This window comes from Amblyomma mixtum, chromosome 1 (assembly GCF_055824585.1).
Source record: "Amblyomma mixtum isolate Tamu chromosome 1, ASM5582458v1, whole genome shotgun sequence".
NCBI classification, from domain to species: domain Eukaryota; kingdom Metazoa; phylum Arthropoda; class Arachnida; order Ixodida; family Ixodidae; genus Amblyomma; species Amblyomma mixtum.
The window spans coordinates 135,129,712-135,150,984 of NC_143012.1; the positions used below are offsets into that span (position 1 = coordinate 135,129,712).

At 48.5% G+C, this 21,273-nt stretch overlaps 1 protein-coding gene across 3 annotated transcripts in view; it reads right to left on the reverse strand.

The window, feature by feature from the left end:
- Positions 1-14,537, reverse strand: part of LOC149367665 (alpha-crystallin B chain) — a 63,678-nt gene extending 49,141 nt beyond the window's left edge. Inside the window, exon 1 of one of the 3 annotated variants that reach the window (XM_089556651.1) lies at positions 14,357-14,537. The gene's annotated coding sequence lies outside the window, so the exon portion shown is untranslated. The remainder of the gene's footprint in view (positions 1-14,356) is intronic. The other 2 variants (XM_089556658.1, XM_089556667.1) reach the window with 2 other exon arrangements.
- Positions 14,538-21,273: the final 6,736 nt, after the last annotated feature.

Below are 21,273 nucleotides of genomic sequence, written 5' to 3' on the forward strand. Positions count from 1 at the left end.
CGCGGCGGGGCTGCACGAATGAGGAAAGCTGGCCCGTTTCGAAAACGACGCGAGACCCGGAGACGATGTTACAGCGGCGCGCAGACTGCGCCCAGCAGCGTATCGAACTGAGCGAGAGACTCTGGTCAACGGCCGCGCACTCGAGGACAAATCTCGCAGCCGGTTCCTCCGACAGCCCACGCTGCCCCGCCGGCCACCGTACAAGGAGCTCCGTGGGCGGCCACCAATCGGCAACCCGTCAGGCGCGCGCCATACATGGCCGCGGCCTCCGACAGCTCCGAGTAGGGAAAGCCTTCGAGCGACGGGTGGCCGCATTTTTTGTCGCCTTCCTTTTCCCCGCTCCATCCCGTGCGGCGGCGGGTCTCGTCAAGCGACGTCGGAGAAGACGATTCGCAGATCACACCCCAACATCTGATAAGAGCGGACTGCCGCCGAAGGGCGCAAACACTCCGCAAGCCACGCAGCTCCTCCAAGCACGCAGCGCATGATGGATGGATGGATGATAATGGCTTTACCCTTTGTACCGGGCGGCAGCTTGCGCCACCTAGCCTATACTTCCCCCACTGTTAGTTGATATTTAGGGCGAAATCCTTTAAAGGCTCATACTAGGGCCGTTTCTTTAACCTACACCAGCTACACCAGTGTAGCAAATGTCCAATACCTCCAATGAAGCTTCGCTACACTGGTGTAGCTGGTGTAGATTAAAGAAATGACCCTACTGTCTTGACCATGACGTGTTAGCAAATTAGTCCGCGTTTCAGATTGGTCGTGACGTCACTGCGCGCGAATTTTGACGGGTGCCCACCGAAACATGTGCGGCAGTTACTGCGCAATTTCCTTTCCTCGGCCCCTCTTTCTTTCTTCTTTCACTCCACTTCCTCCCTTCCTGTACGGTGCGGTTCAGGTGTCCACCGAGATGACAGAGAATTACAGCGCGATTTCCTTTCCTCAAAAAGGGTTGCGTTCAAAGGGCAACGCATCGCGCCGAACGGGTGGTGGCGTTCCGTGGACTCCCTGACAGCGCTACAACACGCTGTCGCGTTTCATTCCTAAAGGCAAAGATTAAGCGTCATTAATTGGCAGTTAATTAATGCACCAACAGAATGTGAAGTGAACAATCGCGTAGCAGAATGCAGCACTCAGGCTTTCGCCTTTCACCACTTTAGCCGCTAAAGTTCCTCGTAACTTTTTCCTTCCTCCATGTCTGCGCCCAACATTGCACCAACCCTGCGCCCACCGTTTGCAACTGCGCCTGCCTGCGCTGCCGCGTTACCCGGGTGGCAGCGCTGGCGGCGCAGACGCGATGTGTCCCCTTCGCAACTCATTTCTTTGATATCTCATTTTTAATACTTATGACTGGTTATAATTTAGTTCATAAGCATGTCTTTGTTATCCACTGCGGTCTAGAAATTTTATTTTTTTTAGGCTTAACTGCAGCCGCGTTTACCGCCGATACCAGGATCGATGCAATCGTTTCGATCGTGTCAGCCTTGGTTATATTAACTCTATGGTGTCGGCACCCGGCGCGGAAGCGCAATTTGCAACATGCCACTTCACAATCAGTGCCCCTGGTGGTGGAAACTCTGATCATGGAAAGCGCAGTATCCAAGGGCGTCCGCAGAACTTTTTCCAGAGGGGGGCAGCTGATGTCCGGGGATGGGGAGGCGGTAGATTTGTAGTTGTTTTCTACTAGGGCATAAATAATATCCGTAATGCCAGGAGGGGGCAACCGCCCCCCCTTGCCCCCCCTTCCGGACGCCCATGGCAGTATCCCAGAACGATCAATGGAAGGCGTGCCCTCGGTAACGGGGCGGTGGCAGTTGCCACTATAATCGCCTTTTTTTTTTCTTGAATGGTGTATTAAATCGGTCAGTAAATTCGTCATTTTATTTAAATACATTAATCCAACATATCTAACTTTGTTACCTCTCTGCTTTTAAGCACCAATCTTCCAACCGCTTTTTGGAACTTCCACCGCAGATCCATCAACATCACCATTGTTATCTCCAACCATGGAGGAAGGAAAGAAAGGAGAGGCCCTGACGTCACATTTTGTGAAGCTGCCCCGCAACCGGAAGTTGGCTCGGCTTTCCTCACTATCTTCCTTCTCCACCGAGCTACGGGCGGGTTTCGCGCCCGGCTCGCAAGCACTTCGTAAAAGAAAGGTATCAAAAAAACCGCGCCGCTTGCCGCTACACTCCTACACCTCCCTCCCCGCAAACACGCACCTAGACACAGACCGGCGCACAGGTGCGGTGAACCTTTTCCGACGCCAGGCGAAGAAAGACGACATTGCGCGCCGCTTACAGCTCAGCTCATCCTCCTCGGGCTACCGTACACCCCCCGTGTGGCCTTCGAAACGCAGCTCAGCATCGCCGAGAGCGGCTTCATGTTTCTGTGCTGTTTGGTGAGGTGCGAAAATTCGCTGATCAAAACAATCAACGCTTCGCCTGTCGAAGCGCGGTTCCGGAGTGCCACCTTTTCGCGAGATTCATTTCAATGCATCGATCGCTCCGCGTAACGACACCAAGTTTGACGAACAAAATATCAAATGAGCGGTTATTTAAAAGCAATCCTAGATGCGTGCGTAACGTCACGACGCCAGGCATGTAGACTTTAACACGCAAGGCCGAACACACCGTGCCGAAAGCCCGTCCACCGCCACCGAGAAACACTCGGGCCCCTAGCAACAACGACGCTAACGACGCCGTACGCCGTTGCTAGTGGCCCGAGTTTTCTTAGCAACAACGACAACGTTGCTAGTGGCCCGACTTTTTAAGCCTAAATTTTGACGTCACTTCCGCCACATTCTTGTCAATGCATTGGGAATACGAAGGGCCTCTCCTTAGTTTTCCTTCCTCCATGTCTCCAACTGTAGAGCCACAGAAAGCATGGCTGCCTGCTTTGACATACAGATGGATAATGTCACACTCGTTCAAGATGCTCCGTTGTATCTAGAGATTTACCACACACTGCACTTTTGACATCTTCGTGGGTAAAATTGTTCTTGTAGCTTTTTGTAGCTGTAAGACACCCTCATCTAGCTTGCAAAAGTAGAGCACTGCCTCTTGTATTATCTAGAGACATCCTTTCCTTATCCGCCTTTTCCAAATTCGATATAGTTCTGCAGTCTGGATTAATACAATGGAAAAGAAGCAGTTTTTACCTTCTGTGTCTTTTACCTGTCTCATGAAACTCTTTATTTCTTTTTGGGTGGAAAATTTTTTTTATTTCTACGTCCTTATTTCCTGCATACTTAGTGGTGAGTTTCCTAGTTCTTTTCTGCCACTGTGAGTCAAGGCTCTTCCAGCATAAATATTTAAACACCTCAGCTGCCCACCTGCTATCGTCCAGTTTCCTCATGCGTTCTTCATATAGTATTTTACTCTGAGCTTGCCTTGCTTCCAACAATGCCCAACTCATGTCCCCCTGTACTGCCTCATTTGTGGTTTTGCCGTGGGCACCTAGTGCTAACCCAGACAACACCAAATGTCCTGAGGACGTCCTCAAATGGTCAAAATGTCCTCATCCCGAAGAGGTCATTTTGAGTACTTTTTGGGTGCATCACGGCAAAATGTCCTCATGAGGATGTCCTCAGTTTGTACTGCGCGGAACGACTCAAGGACGAAAATTTCTCAAATGTCCTACAAACGTCCCATCGCAGAACAATATCGTGGTGTTGAACTGAGATAAAACCAGCTTTATCTCTCGCACTCGGCTTTCATTTCGTAAAAACTGCAGGTTTATTAAAAGATACTTGTGTACAATAGAGATGTAATGTAGGAAACGATTGTGACTGGAAATATTCTGAGCCTTCAGGATATATCCTAAGTTATTTTGGTTTTCAAACCTGGTATTATGTACTGCATGCTTCTGATGCGGTTAGAGTGCTCAGATTTTTGGGCAATTTGTCGGATTGGCTATTCCACTGAGGTGGCAGAGTTCGACTCCTGAGAGAGTTATATGGTCATTGCTGTAGGAAAATATTGCATGTAGAATAACCTGTAACTGCCAACAAATATGGTGAACGAACCAGTTACTTGTTGAGTATGCGAAACTTTTGCAAAATTTGTTTGCTAAAATCCAAGACAAGCACGAAGAAAGCTGTTTCACAACCCCTGTGCACATTGCCTACAATAATTAAGAAAACAGTGACCCACATTCCCTGGGCTACATGTCATCTGATGTCCTGAAAACAGACTGAGAAAGTCGTCCAGAGGAAATCTGAGGATGTCCTGAGGACATACTGAGGCCGGACAACAGGACTAAATGAGGACCTCTGGAGGATTAGAAGACGATGCCCTGAGGACAACACAATGTCCTCAAAAATTAATCCTCAGGATGCCCGCGGACGCATGCGCCGGCAATTCTAAGAAACTCTGGGCTACAGTGAACTCGATAATTCAGCCTACTTCATCAAACCGAATACTTCCTGACCTGGCCCTTTCCGCAGATAAACACCTGCTATCAGATCAGTTTAACGATCATTTCTGCTCAGTGGGTGCTGATTTACGTTTAAGTATGGGTCTCACAGACGAACCTTCTCTGCCTGAGTATCTTGAAAAGACCTTCGGTTTTATAGAAATAAGCAGTGACGAAGTAATGAGTGCACTTAATTCAATGGATGCCACTAAGGCCACGGGTCTCGATGGTATTCCGGTTCCCATAATTAAAAACAACAGTGGCGTCCTAGCTGCCACCTTAGCCTCTTTATTTAATAAAGCGTTTCTGTCCGGCATCTATCCTGATATTTTGAAGCTCGCCAAGGTAGTCCCTATCTACAAAAGTGGGAATCCTAATGAACTCAGAAACTATAGGCCGATCTCAATCCTTAGCTGTATCAACACTCTCTTCGAAAAACTATTGGCTAAAAGAATTACGCAATTCCTGACCAAAAATGCAATTCTGTCAACGTCCCAACATGGTTTTCGGAAATTTAGATCGACCACCACGGCTGTGCTTTCTATAACTGACTCAATCAATGAAGCACTCAATAATAACAATATTTCTGTTGGTGTATTCCTGGATATGAAGAAGGCATTCGACACTGTGGATCTCGATATTTTATGCAAGAAACTAGAACGATATGGGTTCAGAGGTGTATCACTGGATTTCTTTAGAAGCTATTTAATTGGGCGACGGCAGTGTGTTATTATTGACGAACACGCGTCAAGTTCGCGTTCTATTTCCGTAGGTGTTCCGCAGGGCTCAGTACTGGGGCCTATACTTTTTACACTCTACATAAACAACTTACCCGATTGCCTAATAAATACCCGTGCCATTATGTACGCCGCAATACCTCATTGTTGGTGACCGCTAACTCCGTTGAAACAGCCAAGCATATTTTAAACTCAGAACTTCAGAGAGTCAATAAATGGTTTTTAACAGACTCACTTTGAACGTGGGCAAGACTAAATAAATATGTTATATTTGCATCCCCTTATAAAAAATACCAGAATACCTGCTCCGCAATATCGATAGGAGATAAAGAAATTGAAGAAGTTAAAACTATTCAGTACTTAGGTGTAACCTTAGACGCTGCATTAAACTGGAAACCGCATATCGAAAAATTGCGCAGCAAACTACCTTATGCATGTTTCGTTCTGGCCAAAGCTCGGCGACATTTCGAAATACACGCACTAAAAACAATATACTTTAGCTTTTTCCAGTCCCAATTAACTTACTGTATAGAATCATGGGGGTTCACTTACATCACTTACATTGAACCTGTTTTACGCCTGCAGAAGCGGGCACTGAGAATAATGACTTGCAGAACACCGTATACGCCTTCTCGCCCTTTGTTTTTTAGACTCCAAATAATGCCGGCATTGCAGCTTCGAGATTTTCGCGTTGCACTACTCGTACTAAGAGTCCTCTCCGGCACCTCCCCCTTTCCTTTGAACACATTCCATAGAGCCCCAACTAACAGCCGTTCAGCAGCACAGGGAAGATTTCTGGTTCCTACATCTCGCAGTGACTATGGCCAGCGCCACTTCGAGTATCAAGGGGTAAAAACTTGGAATAAAATCCCCTGTGCAGTCTTTGCAACGTCTAATCCTTATACTTCACTGAAGACCTTTTTTCTGTCACAAATAATTACCTGATTTACAATGCAAATCGCTTAGCGATTGTCTCTTATTATTCTCTGTAGTGTCTATGTTGGGTTTGCCATTCATATGTCATTGAATAATCACTTCTAAGGCAACTGCGTTTATTTTGTATAAAGAATGCTGTTCCTGCCTTCATGTTTTTTTGCACACTCTTCTATTTTTTTGTAGTGAGCCCTCTTGTATTTCTGTAATTTGAACCCTCTTGCTTGTACGCTTTGCATTTTTCCACCATTCTTATGTGTATTATTTTGGCATGCATGTAGAAAGCATTTGTCCTCACTAATATCTTTGCTTTTATTGCATGGATCCATAACTAGCCTTTGGCTAAGGATCCAGACAGTGATGTTATGTACTGTGCTGAAGAAATGATAATAAAAAGAATTGAATTGAATTGAGGATGTAGTTGCATTGTCTGGGTATCTTCCAACAGCTCTCAGATTTATTTCTAGTCCTGACTGAACTTCTGCCCTTAGGCACAAAACTGCATTCCCAAAAGTAAGCCCAGGCACCATCATTCATTTCCAAATACATCTCTGTACTCCCATAATGCCATATGTTTCATTATCGCCGCATTGTGCGCGATCACACAAATTGTGGCACCACCCAGTCACAGCTCCTCAGCTGTGTGCCGGACACAGTGGTACTGCACACTTTTTCTTTGATATTAACAGTGGCAGTACACAATACATTCAAAGGCGTTGTTCTCTCACAGAGGAGATAAATGTAAACCCGGCACAAAATTAGAAAAGTGCTTTGCAAGGTGTCGTTGATAAGGCGACAGAAAATTCAGTCGGGGCTAGAAATAAATCTGAGGGCTGCTGGCAGAATAGCTCTGGGTGTCCAAAGCAAAACCACAAATGAGGCAGTACAGGGAGATATGGGCTGGGCATCATTCAAAACACGGGAAGCTCAGAGTAAAATACTATATGAAGAACGTCTGAGGAAACCGGACGATAACAGCTGGGCACCTAAGGTATTTAAATACTTATACAGAAAGAGCGTTGACTCACAGTGGTGGAAAATAATTAGGAAACTAACCGGTAAGTATGCCAGAAACCAGGAGGAAGAAATAACAAGCTTTAAACGACAGGTCAAAAGCGCACAGGGCAAGATTAATTCAATGGAGAAAAAACGAAGTCTAGAAATGCACAGAAAATGTAAAAGGTACGTCAGGACGAAATCTATCTATAATAACTCAAGAGACAGTGCCCTACTCTTTGAAGCAAGATCACGGTGCCTTAGAAGGCGAAGCTACAAAAAAAGAATTATAATCAAGATGATGAGAGGTGCAGCATGTAGTAGAACCATAGCAATAACTGATTTCCCTACAGTGTGCCAGAATCCAACCAAATGTCAATACACGCACAGTTACTCTCCCCAAGGCACTAAGGTTTAGAGATATAACAAAGGTCATGGGAATAAACCTGCACAAACCTGGCACAAAGAGACTGGAAGATGGTGGCTAAAAAGCAGGGTGGTGAAGTAAATATACAAGTTCAGGATTAAAAATTAGCCAAACATAAAAGTCAACAGAGTTTGCAAAAGAAAAGGCGAATTTGTTCCACTACATTTGACAGACTAGAAAAAGGAATACCAAGCACGGCAGCACCTGCCGCGATCCCATTTTGAAGGGGATGCTCCTAACATGCATCCATGTAAACCTTACATAGCTAGACACAACAGCAAGAAAAAACACCAATGCATCTGAAAAGCAATCAGTATCACCATCATCAGCCCGACTACACCGACTGCAGGGCAAAGGCCTCTCCCATGTCTCCAATTAACCCTGTCCTCTGCCAGTTGCGGCCACTGTATCCTTACAAACTTCTTAATCTCATCCACCCACCTAACCTTCTGCCGTTCCCTGCTATGCTTGCCTTCTCTTGGAATCCACTCCGTTACCCTTAAGGACCAGCGGTTATTTTGCCTTCGCATTACATGCCGTGCCCAAGCCCATTTCTTCCTCTTGATTTCAACTAGGATGTCATTAACCCGCGTTTGTTCCCTCACCCACTCTGCCCGCTTCCGGTCTCTTAACGTTACACCTATCATTTTTCTTTCCACAGCTCGCCACGCTTTCCTTAACTTAAGCTGAACCCTCTTTGTTAGCCTCCACGTTTCTGCCCCGTAGGTGAGTACCGGTAAGATAGACACACCTGTTGTATACTTTTCTCTTGAAGGATATTGGTAAACTGCCATTCATGATCTGAGAGAAGCTGCCATATGCGCTCCACCCCATTCTTATTTTTCTAGTTATTTCCCTCTCATGATCCGGATCACCTGTCACTGCCTGCCCTAAGTAGACATATTCTCTTATTACTTCCAGCACCTCGCTATCAATTGTGAACTGCTGTTCCCTTGCTAGGCTGTTGAACATTACTTTGGTTTTCTGCATGTTAATTCTTAGCCCCACTGTTCTACTCTGCCTGTCTAACTCATTGATCATGCTTTGCAGTTCATTTTCTGCGCAATACTGATGTAAGCGATCAGTATTTCTCACCTAAAGCATACCGTATGGGTGAGAAAACAGATCCAACACTTCAGAGCAAGCATCATGTCAAAGAATGCAGTGGCGATGCTATATCTGGCCTGAAGTAGGTCGGGCTGGGCAGCACCATGCTGTCAACGTTAACCAAGCAAGCCCCGCAAAGTGCGCAACACAAACTGTGCCAGCTCGCGTATTCACTTCAGGCCTGAATGCAGGCTCGAAGGGCTGACAAAGAAAGTGAAGGAAGCTGAGAACTCTGAGCTGGAAATATTCTTTAGTGTCTGAGCACCACTCTTGGCAGACGGCTGTGTCCACATACCTATCCAACTGTTTGCCAGCACTTCATGTAATGGACCTGTTCCTTAACTCTGAAGCAGTTGCTAACTTCCATAAGAATAAGAGACCTGCCCCTTGCACTGGTGTTAGTGTGCATGTGCTTTATTTCTTTTGTTCCCTACCACACAGTCAACTCATGCAGTACGTTCAGCAATGTATCGCGGATAACAATGATGAGTGCATGCTTCAAAATGACTGTGGAATCTCGACCAAGTCCTTGCTAGAACTGCTTACTTACTAACCTTAATCATACGTATGTTGTTTGGGATGGCCAAATATTTATGCAGAAGTCTGGTGTATGCATTGGTGGCACCCATCCTCAGCACACTTTTCTAAGCCAGCTTGATAAAAAAAAGAGGAGAATGATTTAGCGAGATGTTTCATTTGCATTTTCCGTAATGTGGATGATCTCCTGGACTTGGGTAGTTCCGTGGACCCTTCATATGAGTCTCATGTTATTGGTGTTTTTGCACGAAATGGGTCAGGACTGAATTTCACTCATGAAGTCCCTCGGCAAGAAATCTTGCAATTCCTTGATTTTAAGGGGGGACGAGGGTCATAAAACTGACCTTTTTATTTATGGCTAGAGTCTCATGAAATTTTGCACACAGATGCGTTTTTCTCTTCTGATTCCAAATATGTAGTCGTAATTGAGCTGGTGGTCTTAAATCAAAAGTTATCTTGAATTCTAGAGTGTAATTAGGTAACTTCTTACGGAGCTTTAATTAACTTTTTCACTGCATTTTGTTGCTTTTAATTACATGAATTGATAGCCAGCGAATTCCCATACCCGATGACATTCTTACTTTTTTTTATTTAGGCCACGTATAAATAGCAATTTACGACTAGGGTAGCGAGTTCCAGTGTCAAATACTGCGACCTTTTACTCTCTATGTAGTGTATCACGATGACATGTCTTTAGAGAAAAAGAATGTCACCGGGTATGGGAACTCTCTGGCTATCAATTCATGTAAATAAAAGCAACAAAATAACAAAATGCAATAACAAAGTTCATTAAAGCTGTGTAAGAAATTACCTAATTACTCCCTAGACTTTGTAAGATTTAAGACCAGCAGCTCAATTATGATTACATATTTGGAATCAGAAGAGAAAAACGCATCTGTGTGCAAAATTTCACGAGATTGTAGCCATAAATAAAAAGTTAGTTTTAAGACCCTCGTCCCCCCTTAAAATGACTTTCGAGACGAATCATGTTCGTTGACAGTACTCTCCAAGGGGAGAGAAGCCTCTATTAAATTACAGTTCTTTTCATTCTAAACTTGCAAAAACCAGTATTGTTACAGGATGCTTAAGTATGGCTGCGAAAAAATCTTGTCAACATCAAATGAGCTCCAGTCTCTTCGCTCAGGTGCACAGATGTAGGGAAGCTGGCGTCCTTGACTCTGTCCTTGCCTCAAGTGTGGATAAGGTCCTCCGCGCGTAGAAATCCTCAGAACGCACTTTGAGGCAGCGAAAGGGCTTCCGAACAGAGAAAAAAGACGACGGTCGTGCCATTAATCGTACCCTGTCGCACCGGCTAAAAAAGTGGGGGCCAGGTACGGAGTAAAAAATATTTTCTCCGCTCCTAACAAAGTGAAAAAGGTTGGGGCTGTAGTTCAAGGAAAACTTGAAGGGTACAGGAGGAAGGTGTGCAATAATAACCATGAAAATAGTTAAGTTGCATGTGAGACTGCTCTCTTCTATGAGATACCACTGTCCTGCAGCCTCACGTATATGGGCTAGACTGGCAGTTGCATTAATGTGAGGCTCATGGAGCACGCTAATTCCTTGAGGAAGGAGGCTGAGAACTTGGCTTTCCTGTCAATGCACTCCGTAATTTGTGGATACCAAAGTGCTCTTTGTACAGCCTTCGTCAAAAGTTTGGAACCCATGGGGTTTTCTTTTGAGCCACACTGTGTCATTCTTAATGGATCTATAGCGCTCCAAATTTCCTGGACATGAGAAGATTTCTGGTACTGCCTCCTGCAATAGGTAGGACTTCCATGAATGCTCCTGGAGTCCCAATATAAAGCTTGGAAGTGAACCCCCTGGGCTCTAAAATTTTGACAAAGACTGTACATTCCAATACGAGCACCAGGGACGTAGTTGAAGCATTCCACACTATCAGAAAAAATAATGGGTGTATTAGCATGCCATCTGTGATGCTATGAAAGTTGTACGTAACTAATTAATTATAACTAACTACATTCTTGTGTAATTTTGTACTTGATTACTTTTTCAGCTGGTAACATTTCGAGTAATTCAGTTAATATTTTTCTGTAATCGATTAGCGGTAATCCATTACTTCTTTGCAAAAGAGGCTACTGTGGCGAAGCATTCGTGACGATCTGATTGCGACAAATAGTTGACTACGCCCACTGCAGGGCAAAGGCCTCTGCCATGTCTCTCCAATTAACCCTGTCCTGCGCCAGTTGCGGTCACCATATCCCCGCAAATTTCTCAATCTCATCTGCCCACCCAATTTTCTGCCGCTCCCTGTTACGCTTGCCTTCTCTTGGAATCCACTCCGTTACCCTTAAGGACCAGCGGTTATCTTGCCTTCGCATTACATGCCCCGCCCATGCCCATTTCTTCCTCTTGATTTGTTCCCGCACCCAACCTGCCCGCTTCCAGTCTCTTGAAAGTGAAGTAAATGCATGGGATGTTTAAGTACCTGTACAGAGAGACAGTGGAAGAAGAGAACACACCAACAAGCAAGTATGCAGGACACCAGAGAGCTACAGGGTCACAAAGAGTTATGTTAAAGGTGGGAACTGGGCAACATCCAACAGGAAACAAGCCGGCTACATGAGATCAGAAAGGGATTGTGTTAATTCAAAGGGCAGCACCCTGCCATCTAAAGTGGAATCAGAGTGCCTTTGAACATGAATCTCTAAAAATAAATATGCTCATGATGACTCATGTGCGCATGTGGTAAGTCTGAAGAGAGAATTGAACACATTTTGATAGAATGAAGCAGCCAATATCCAGAGATGTTGATGCAGGCTCAATCGTTCTCCTCGTAGCCCTGCAGGTTCAGGGATAACGAAGCTTACGTGAATTCCTCTGCAATAAATGGACATAAAATAAACTGAAACATCAGTGGTTTAAAGGCCGGGCAGCTACCAAAAAAGGGTAATATTGAAGTGAGTACTTTTAAGCTTTTTTAAAAGAAATAGTTTTTTTTAACAAAAGGGGGCGGGGGGGCAAACAGCATGTTCGCACCACACTTATGGAAGACGCTAGTCATGCGCGACGCTCCTCTTAACACGCTTGATCGCCCCTCCTTAACGGGGTCCGCCCAAGCGCGCTAGCATTGCTACGCCTGTGAGACACACAGCCTTCCACGGCCAAACCACGCAAATTCTACAACAGCTGTTCATTCAACCACCATCCAAAATAAAAAAAAAAAGGTAGCACTGATGGCTACGCGGAGCGGTGCGCGAACCATAACGCAGCATGGCACTTACTGATCTCGCGGCGGGAATGCTCGTGGCGCCAGAGTGACGTCACACTGACGGAGCGAAATAAAGTGGGCTTCGCCACAACGCAGCCAAGTCGCGAAACGTGTGATGGCGCCGCGGCGGCAAAAATGCTGGCGGTGCGAATGCTCGGCGGAAAGGCACTGTGGGCCACGTCAAGCATGTCGAGCAGCTACTACGCGGCACAAGAGCGGAAAGTACTCCACTGAGCGGCAACGCCCACGCCAACATGGTAATGGCCGGGACACAAGCTCTGCTGTTGCCCCGTGTACCGAGCTTCCGTGCACAGCCTCAAAAGTACCACCACCTCTCCCTCAGCATCAGCTTCCAGCGGCGACCGGTCAACGGATGGACTATTGCATGATGATAGGCAGCTGCCAGCAGAATCCCGCACTCATCTCTGATTGGCTATAGAAAACCAGGCCAGACTTCGATCAAGACTGACGTTTGGTCCGTCTTGTAATTGTACGGTCGTCGTTGAGCAAAAAAAAAATGTGCTCCTAACATTCCGTGCCGCACAGAAATTATAAATTTTAATTGACAGAAACTTGACTGCTTCTTGGATCTCGAATCCCTTAGCGACGTACTTTCGCAATCATTTTAAGCCAAATAACGTCAGCAGTCGCGTCGTGGAATATCAGACATTAAATAAGTGCAGTCTAGCGGGAGAGCAGAGCCAAGTTAGCCAGCTCGAGACTTGCACCCGCGCTCGACATACTCTACGCTTGGCTGAACTTTTTGTCACACTATAGGCGCATGGCGTTCGCTTTCGGATGTGTCGCATGGATCTTGGCGCTGATAGTGCACGGAGCGCATGAAGTTCACTACAGGGTTGCCGAAAGACTTTCATGCTGTCGCTGATTAGCAGACACGCAGCGAGAATTAAACGGCGCCGGGAGCGCGGGGCCGTGAAAAACGCAGAAAAATCGTTCGCACGGCGCCCTAAGCAGCCAATCACAGGTTGGCTTAATAGTCTTGACCGGCAAAACGGGGTTATTTAACCGTATTCTCTTAATCATGGCAAATACTATCACAAAATTCCTCCTTCTCTCAAGTACAAATTAAAGCAACTTTCGGCAAGCGCAGCAAGAGGCGCCACAAGTTTGCAGGGTAAGGGGCCTGATGCTAATGATGACTGATTTACGCATTCATCGGGCCGTATGATCGGGCACTGCACAGAAGGCGAATCTGAGCATTTCGAAACCTTCCAAGCTGGGGCGCTCAACCGAAACGTACTTGAACCCATTGCATCGGCGAGACAAACACACAAGCTTCTGGCTTATAATAACCCCCGGGGAAGGCCCTTCCGCCACCTAGTTATTTCAGACAAGCCAAATATTTTTCGCCGGGCGCTAGCCAAACGAATGGCCAACTGCTCACCCCCGGCGACCATCCCCCCCGAAGGCCGGGCTCTCTCGCCTCGCCGCGAGTACTGTCTAGACAAGGTGCAAAGAGACGCCGCTCCCAGGCCCCAAATACCAGGCCCGGCTTCACCAGTCCCGCGATCACCGCTATATATACCCAACCCGTCCGCACCACCCATCTGCCCCGCGCCGCCAGTGCAAAACAAAGGCAGACTTGCGGGGCGGCAATGTGCGCCAAGCGGGCGAAGCCGCTCTGGTCACCGGCGAGGTGCGCCCGACTGAAGGAAGCGGGCTCTGACATCTGGCGCTGGCAGGTGACGACGTCTGTGCGCGCGGTGATTTTCGCCGGTGACACACGAAGGCACCGGCGCGGGGCACCAGGTTACGCCCGACGAGCAAGCGGGGGCACGCCGACCGGACGGGGCCGCCCGAACCGAGCATCGATGGGCCCGCTCCTACGGGACACCCTTTTCGAGTAAAGTGGTCGAAGCGCACGCCAGAAATGCTCAGCGATCGAGGAGTGCGGGGCGATTGTAGCGGTGATCAATCTCTAGGACTCGGGTCAATCGTACTCACTCGGGCGTTTTCCGCTGACGACGGCTGACGCTAGACGTGCGCTCGCAATCCGTCGGAGGTCGTCGATTGGGCGGCACAGTTGCGGGGACGGCTGCTTTTAATGCAAGAGAAGCTTCCCGAGCACGTCCACGCACCGTTCCAAAAGCAGCGACACGCCTGACTCATTCGAGGAACGCGAGGGGGCGAGCGATTGCCGCCGCGCATGCGCACTTGAAAAGCGCCGAGCAGGCGGTTGCCGTGGCAACCACCAGTGTTTACCTTCACCTCTTCCCGCCGGTGGAGTTCTTCTTGGGCACTGCTCGAGCAAGGTCACTTTTCGATGCGCTATAAAGCAGCGATGGGTGCGGCTGCCAGCGAACATCGAAGTCGCTCTGTTTGCTCGGACAAACAGACCACGTGGAAGGCAGAACATGTTTGCTGTGCCCGGGAACGACGAAGCCGACGTCATTTCGAAACCGAAACCACCTCGAACGTCGGTGAGCGCGTTTCACGACAGGCGGTACGCGTGGTTGCCCACGCGTCGTCTACCTTCGCAAGCAATCTTGCTTGACGAAACAGGCTTTGTTCGTTGCATATGAAACTAGTACCATACACCTTTTATTCTCCTCAGTTTGCATTCTCAGTCTGAAGTAATAATTACATTACTAATTAGTCGGGAAACCAAATGGAAGACAATCCGAATTGGAAAACCACCTCCACTGAATCATAGCTGTTTCACATGTAAACAGCTCAAAATGGCTAGGCGGCTATTGGTTTAAGAGCCCTACGGCCAAAAATTCGACTTGAGGTAACTCGATTAAGCATGCGCCAAAGTGGCGCTCTGCCGAGCAGTCGTTGCGTCAACATCTGCGTGCCCTGCGGCGTACACAGAATGAGCTGCCGCCGACAGCGCGCGGTCAGCGCAGGCGGGACTCGAGTCGTCCGCAACTGGGTCAGCGGGTGACCGCCGCCAAAAAAGGCCTCAGGGCAGCGAGGGTTCGCCCCCCACGCCACCGTGACGCGCCTGGTGCGTGGGACGGGCCGACGTGCCCCCGCAGCTGGAGCGAAGTTGCGCGCCACAAGGGATCGCGGCTGTATCCTATCTATGCGTCGCACGTGATACGTCATACGAGTGTGACGGCGCTGGTCTCGAAACTTGTTACCCTGGCATTTATGCGTCCTTTTTCCCAGTCTAGAGCTTCCAATTGCCACCGCCATCTCTGCATTGTCTGTCACAAAATCTTCCTTGCCGCTCCAGCTTTCCGCGACGTTTCTCCTGAAGCGTTATCCGCTTGGCGGTGATAACCACAAGTATGTCCTCGGAGTCCCGGAGTACGGAGTCTGGCCTGACTCCGAAGGGGGGGTCTTTCGAGCACCGCTGGAGAGGGAAATAAAGAGGGAGGGAGAGAAAGTGCCTGGCGGCGTGTCTTGCACATCGTTTTATACAAATCATTTCTAAAGGTAGTTTTTTGCTCAGTTTACGACACAGGCCTGAAACAAGAGACCCCTTGCCAGTGGGCTCGACGGTTTCTGACGTGAAACAGCTCACAGACAAACGAAGCGTCGGCGGTTCTAACGTGCGTGATGTTCCGGACGAAATCGACTTGATACAATGCGCTCACCCTGGCATCGTGCAGGATGTAGAGGTCCTGGGAAAGCTGCGTTGTGGCGACCACCGAATGGTAAGGTCTCGAATCTGCTTAGACATGAAGAGGGAACGGAGGAGTGAAGCAGAGACCCATCAACGAGTTGGTGGTAGAGGGAAACTAGAAAAATTCAGGGTATCGGTGCAGAACAGATATTGGGCTTTAAAAGGAAGACGATCTTAATTTTTAAACAACCCAGGTAGCACCGAAACATTGCGATAATGTTACATTTTAGTTACGCTCAAATGTTATTTCAATGTCCTTAATGTCCTTTTTTTCTAATGTTTTTGTAATGTTACATATAAATGTTCGAATAACTTTTCCCAAACACTCGTGAAACATGCAAACAACATAAATGAAACTTTCTCGAAAATGGTGAAGCAGCCCCGCACAAGCATGCAGGCCTGCCAGTGGTGACGACACACAACTTAGAACACTTTGCAAGAACCAACAACAAGAACGACACCTTCTCCCCTACACTACAGCACAGCAACTCGTATTCACTCACCTCCAAACGGATATCATGCCACCGAGCTTATATACTCGCTACTGCGGGATATCCCATGAGTGACAGTGGGGAATGGGTAATAACGAAAGTTTTGTGACAAAATAATGGGGCTCTTCATGTATGGCGAGTACTATCTAAGAGCTGTGGTTACAAGGTACTGTTAGTTGAAAAACATCTTTACTCTAAGAACAGTGAGAAAATGTCTGGAAATCCGTGCTCGAAGTATATTTGCAATGTTGTTTTATAGCTGCGACTCTAACATATAATAAAATTTAGAAGATTATATTAAAACAACGTTTGTTTAGAATGTGAAAGTAACGTTTCCTATATAACTTATAATGTTATATGTTAATTTTTAATGTTAATGTAAAGTTACTATGCAACATGTAACATTACTCCAACTTGCATAACATTTTTATAACACTATTCTAATGTTCGGTGCTACCTGGGAATGAACAATAATCTCACAGCTATAATTATGGGGTGTGCAGTAGAAGTAGGCGGCAGGATGGTTCGACAGGATCCTAGTGACGATACGATACCAAATTGACATCTAAAAACTGCAACGAACCTTGTAAAGGGAGTTCGTGCGTAAATCTCAATCCCCTCCTGTTCTGCTGAAAGCTCTTCAGGATGCTGCGACCGCGCCCTTGAACAAAGCTTTAATGGGAAGGGAGTGCTGAAAGTTTTTAGGTACGCAGACGATTTTCTTATTGTTTTGAAAAAACTAAACAACATTTCTTACACCGAAGCAGTTGGCAGCATCCTGGAGAGCTTTCAGCAGAACGGGAGGGGATTGAGATTTACGCACGAACTCCCTTTACAAGGTTCGTTGCATTTTAGATGTCAATTTTACTATAGGAGTTGATCATGTATGTTGGGAGTACGCTCCGAGGGCACAGAAAGAGCTTTTACCTTTTGATTCCGCTCACTCCAAAACTGTCAAGAGGTCTATTGCCGGCCTATGCCTGGGGTCTGCTCTCTCGAAGTCGTGCCCGCATGCTATGCAGTGTAGCTTTAATAAGCATGTACGCCGGCTACTTATGGCTGGGTTCCCCTGTGCGGTCATTGTTTCTGTGGCCGAGGCCCTTCTTCGGAAAACCAAGCAGGTCATGTTCGCCAAAGCGAACGTACTAGGAAGGAACTCGTTTAAACCAGTAGTGGTTCCGTATATCCACAAGGTTGCCCATCATGTGAAGAAGGTGGCAAGCCGACACAGCGTTCCTGTGGTGTTTTCCGCACCGAAGAAACTTGCCCAACTTTGCTCACGCATTTCGTGCGCGGAAAAGAAGAGTGGCTGCAGGAAGAAGCACTCAAAGAAGTATGTCGACTGCTGTTCCGGTGTCGTTTACGAGATACCTTTGACCTGCGGTAGGGCTTACATAGGCCAGACTGGGCGGTGTGTCAATGACCGGGCGGGGGAACATTTGCGGGCATTAAGGGGTGGAGGGTGTGGGGACGCCTTCGTCCCCTGCGTTCGCTTTCCCGCATTGCACACCCCACTGTTGTTAGCTCCTCCGAAACGCGCTCTTCTGTTTTGGTTACTTTAACTAACAGGGGAGGGCGCTCGCGTCGTAGCGACACCAGCGCCACGGATGGCGTTTTGCTGCGCGCGCGCGGGGGATAGCTGGCTCTCTTCTCCCCGGGACAGGATAGCGTGTGGACGTTCACGCGCAAAGCTCCGCTCTTGGCCGCGGGCGTCCTCGTGTGGAAACTTCTTCCCCTCAGCTCGTTCCGTCGGGCCTCGGAGTTTATCCCTTTGCCCTAGCGTGGGCGGACGTTCGCTCGTAGCCGTGCTGGTGAGTCGGACATCCTAGATTCCTCAGTGTATTTTGTTGCTAGCTGGCGTTATTGTTGTTATAGCAATAAATGCCTTGTTTGTGTCAGCCAGTGTGTCGTTCCTTTGTTCCCGCAGAGCAAGGCCCGCCGTGGTCGGCGTGCGCTCAGTAGCGTACGCGACCACGGGGTGGGGTAAGCGCGGTTTTGAACTGTGTCAGCGGCGCTTAAACGGGGAATACGGATTTATCCCCCCGATTTTGTAACCCCACATCTGGCAGCCCAACGTGGGGCCTGCTCTTGGAACATTGGACGACAGTCTGTTCGGTTCGAGGAACGCTCTTTGTCCGGACTTGACAAGTGCTAGGCCTAGAGTGAATTTTGATCGCTAGGACCTGCGGCATGCTTTCTTGAGTGCGAGGTGTATTGCGCTGCAGCATGTTTGAACTTTTCGACATGCTCAGCATGTTTTTTTTTGTGAAGTTTTCTTCCTGGAGTTTCTTCAAGAACCACTTGGTCCGCATCGAGGGAGCGCGAGGCCTAGCGCCCGCGGAGTTGCCGAGCCCGAAGCGAGTGAGTACGGAAGCCGCGTGGGTGGTCCGAGTTTTCTGTATATATTTTCTCGCTGTCTCTTTTTCGACTCTGGGAGTCGCGGCTCTGGGAGCCGGGTGGCCTGGGGCCACGGGTGCAGTTACGAGCTCGCTGGTATTGCAGCTCGGCACCGGGCGTTCCGACACCGTCCGATACGGTGGGCGCCGATCGCTCAAGCTGCTTTGTGCAGTGAGCGGGGAGGACCACCCCACAACGCTGATGTCTCCTCGCGGCTGCGCGCACGAAACCCGTTTCGGGTCTTTCTTTTGTTGGGGGTCGTCGACCTTCACAGTGGTAGTGAGGCCTAAGGCTATTCATAGCTGCCTGCACCTTGTCAAAAGTGACACGACCACCGGACCGTGGTATTGAGAGGGGGCGCACTTTGCTGGCCGCCTGTTTTTTTTAACCTCGCATGAACCGAGCATTCTCGTTCAACTCAAGAAAGGGCTTTGTTCACTCGAACTTTGCGTTGCACAGCCGCCCGACACGTTTTGCTAGCGAGTTGAGCATTGAGCCACCAGGCCTTTGTGTACGCCGTTTCCCCTCCCGTGACCTACGTTAAAGGCATGCGGAGTGTGTTTTGGCAATCTTACAGATCTGGAGCCACTGCGGCTTGCTGTCCTGTGCACATCGTCTCGCTGCCGCCTGCTGCGACGGAGCGGCCTGTATCCTGTTCGCCGCATCCATCCGGGGCAGCCGTGGCGAGACCAGACAGCAGCCACGTCTGGCTGCTGTTGCCCTGGCGACTACTGCGGAATCTTGGACTGCAGTGGTCAACCGGCCCTCCTCTTCGCGGGCCTGCGGGCACATAGCCCGCGGGCCATGCGAGTCGTCCCAGCGGAGACCTTCACGCCGCCTTCGGAATACCGCGGAAGACTGCGTGCACCCTGTCGGCGTGACCTCCGCTGCACGACCTGCCTCGAGTGCATGAAGACCAGGAGACTCCTCCATAGCATGTAACTTGCAGGCGCGTGGGTCTATTTAAGGTTGGGGGGATGTGGGGACGCCTTCGTCCCCTGCGTTCGCTTTCCCGCATTGCACACCCCACTGTTGTTAGCTCCTCCGAAACGCGCTCTTCTGTTTTGGTTACTTTAACTAACAGGGGAGGGCGCTCGCGTCGTAGCGACACCAGCGCCACGGATGGCGTTTTGCTGCGCGCGCGCGGGGGATAGCTGGCTCTCTTCTCCCCGGGACAGGATAGCGTGTGGACGTTCACGCGCAAAGCTCCGCTCTTGGCCGCGGGCGTCCTCGTGTGGAAACTTCTTCCCCTCAGCTCGTTCCGTCGGGCCTCGGAGTTTATCCCTTTGCCCTAGCGTGGGCGGACGTTCGCTCGTAGCCGTGCTGGTGAGTCGGACATCCTAGATTCCTCAGTGTATTTTGTTGCTAGCTGGCGTTATTGTTGTTATAGCAATAAATGCCTTGTTTGTGTCAGCCAGTGTGTCGTTCCTTTGTTCCCGCAGAGCAAGGCCCGCCGTGGTCGGCGTGCGCTCAGTAGCGTACGCGACCACGGGGTGGGGTAAGCGCGGTTTTGAACTGTGTCAGCGGCGCTTAAACGGGGAATACGGATTTATCCCCCCGATTTTGTAACCCCACAAGGGACACATTTGGCAGACCATTGTGCGAACTGCAGAGCGCGCGAGCCGCGGCTGAAGGAGATAAAGATACTTGGCAGGAGCGGTGATAAGACGGCACGTGAATTATTAGAAGCATTTCACATCAGGAAGAGGGGGCATGACTGCGTGAGTGACACTTCACTTAATCTTTTGCGGACAGAATACAGATACCTTGAGCACGCATTGTGATATGACGATCTGTTTCTTTACTGCGCATGTCTCGTTTCATGTATATATTTTCGCTCTCGTACCTGCGAATAAATCAGATGAAGTTAGCGCCTGTCCTGTGTGTATCCTCCTTTTGTGTGCGTTTTTCGTGTGCGCTTAAATTTCATTTCATTTATAAAATTTTCAGTCTGCTAAACTGTTAAACAGCTTTGGGATGCACATGGATTTCAACAAACCTTTTACTGTTTTTAAATGTGAATGCAGACACTTCTTGGTTAATTCAGCAATTTCATACACAACTTAATGATACATGGTCCGTTCTGAAAGTAGTAGGACTGATTTTTTTTTCTAAATTTTATTCATGATAATAGTAAAAATGATTAGTATTTTTCAAAAGAGCACCCTTCCGCATCTGTACGCTGCTGCCAATGAGTTTTACAGTTTTCGTACGCCTCCAGGAACGCCTGGACCGGAATGCTGTTTAGCTCCCGCGTCACGGCCTGTTGAACCGCCTCTACCGATCCGTGATGCTTCTCCTTGAGCGTCGACTTTATTCTCGGGAACAGAAAGAAGTCTGGCGTTGCCACCTTGTGCAAGGCAAGATACTCCATTACGAGGAACGCTGTGTGGCTCGGC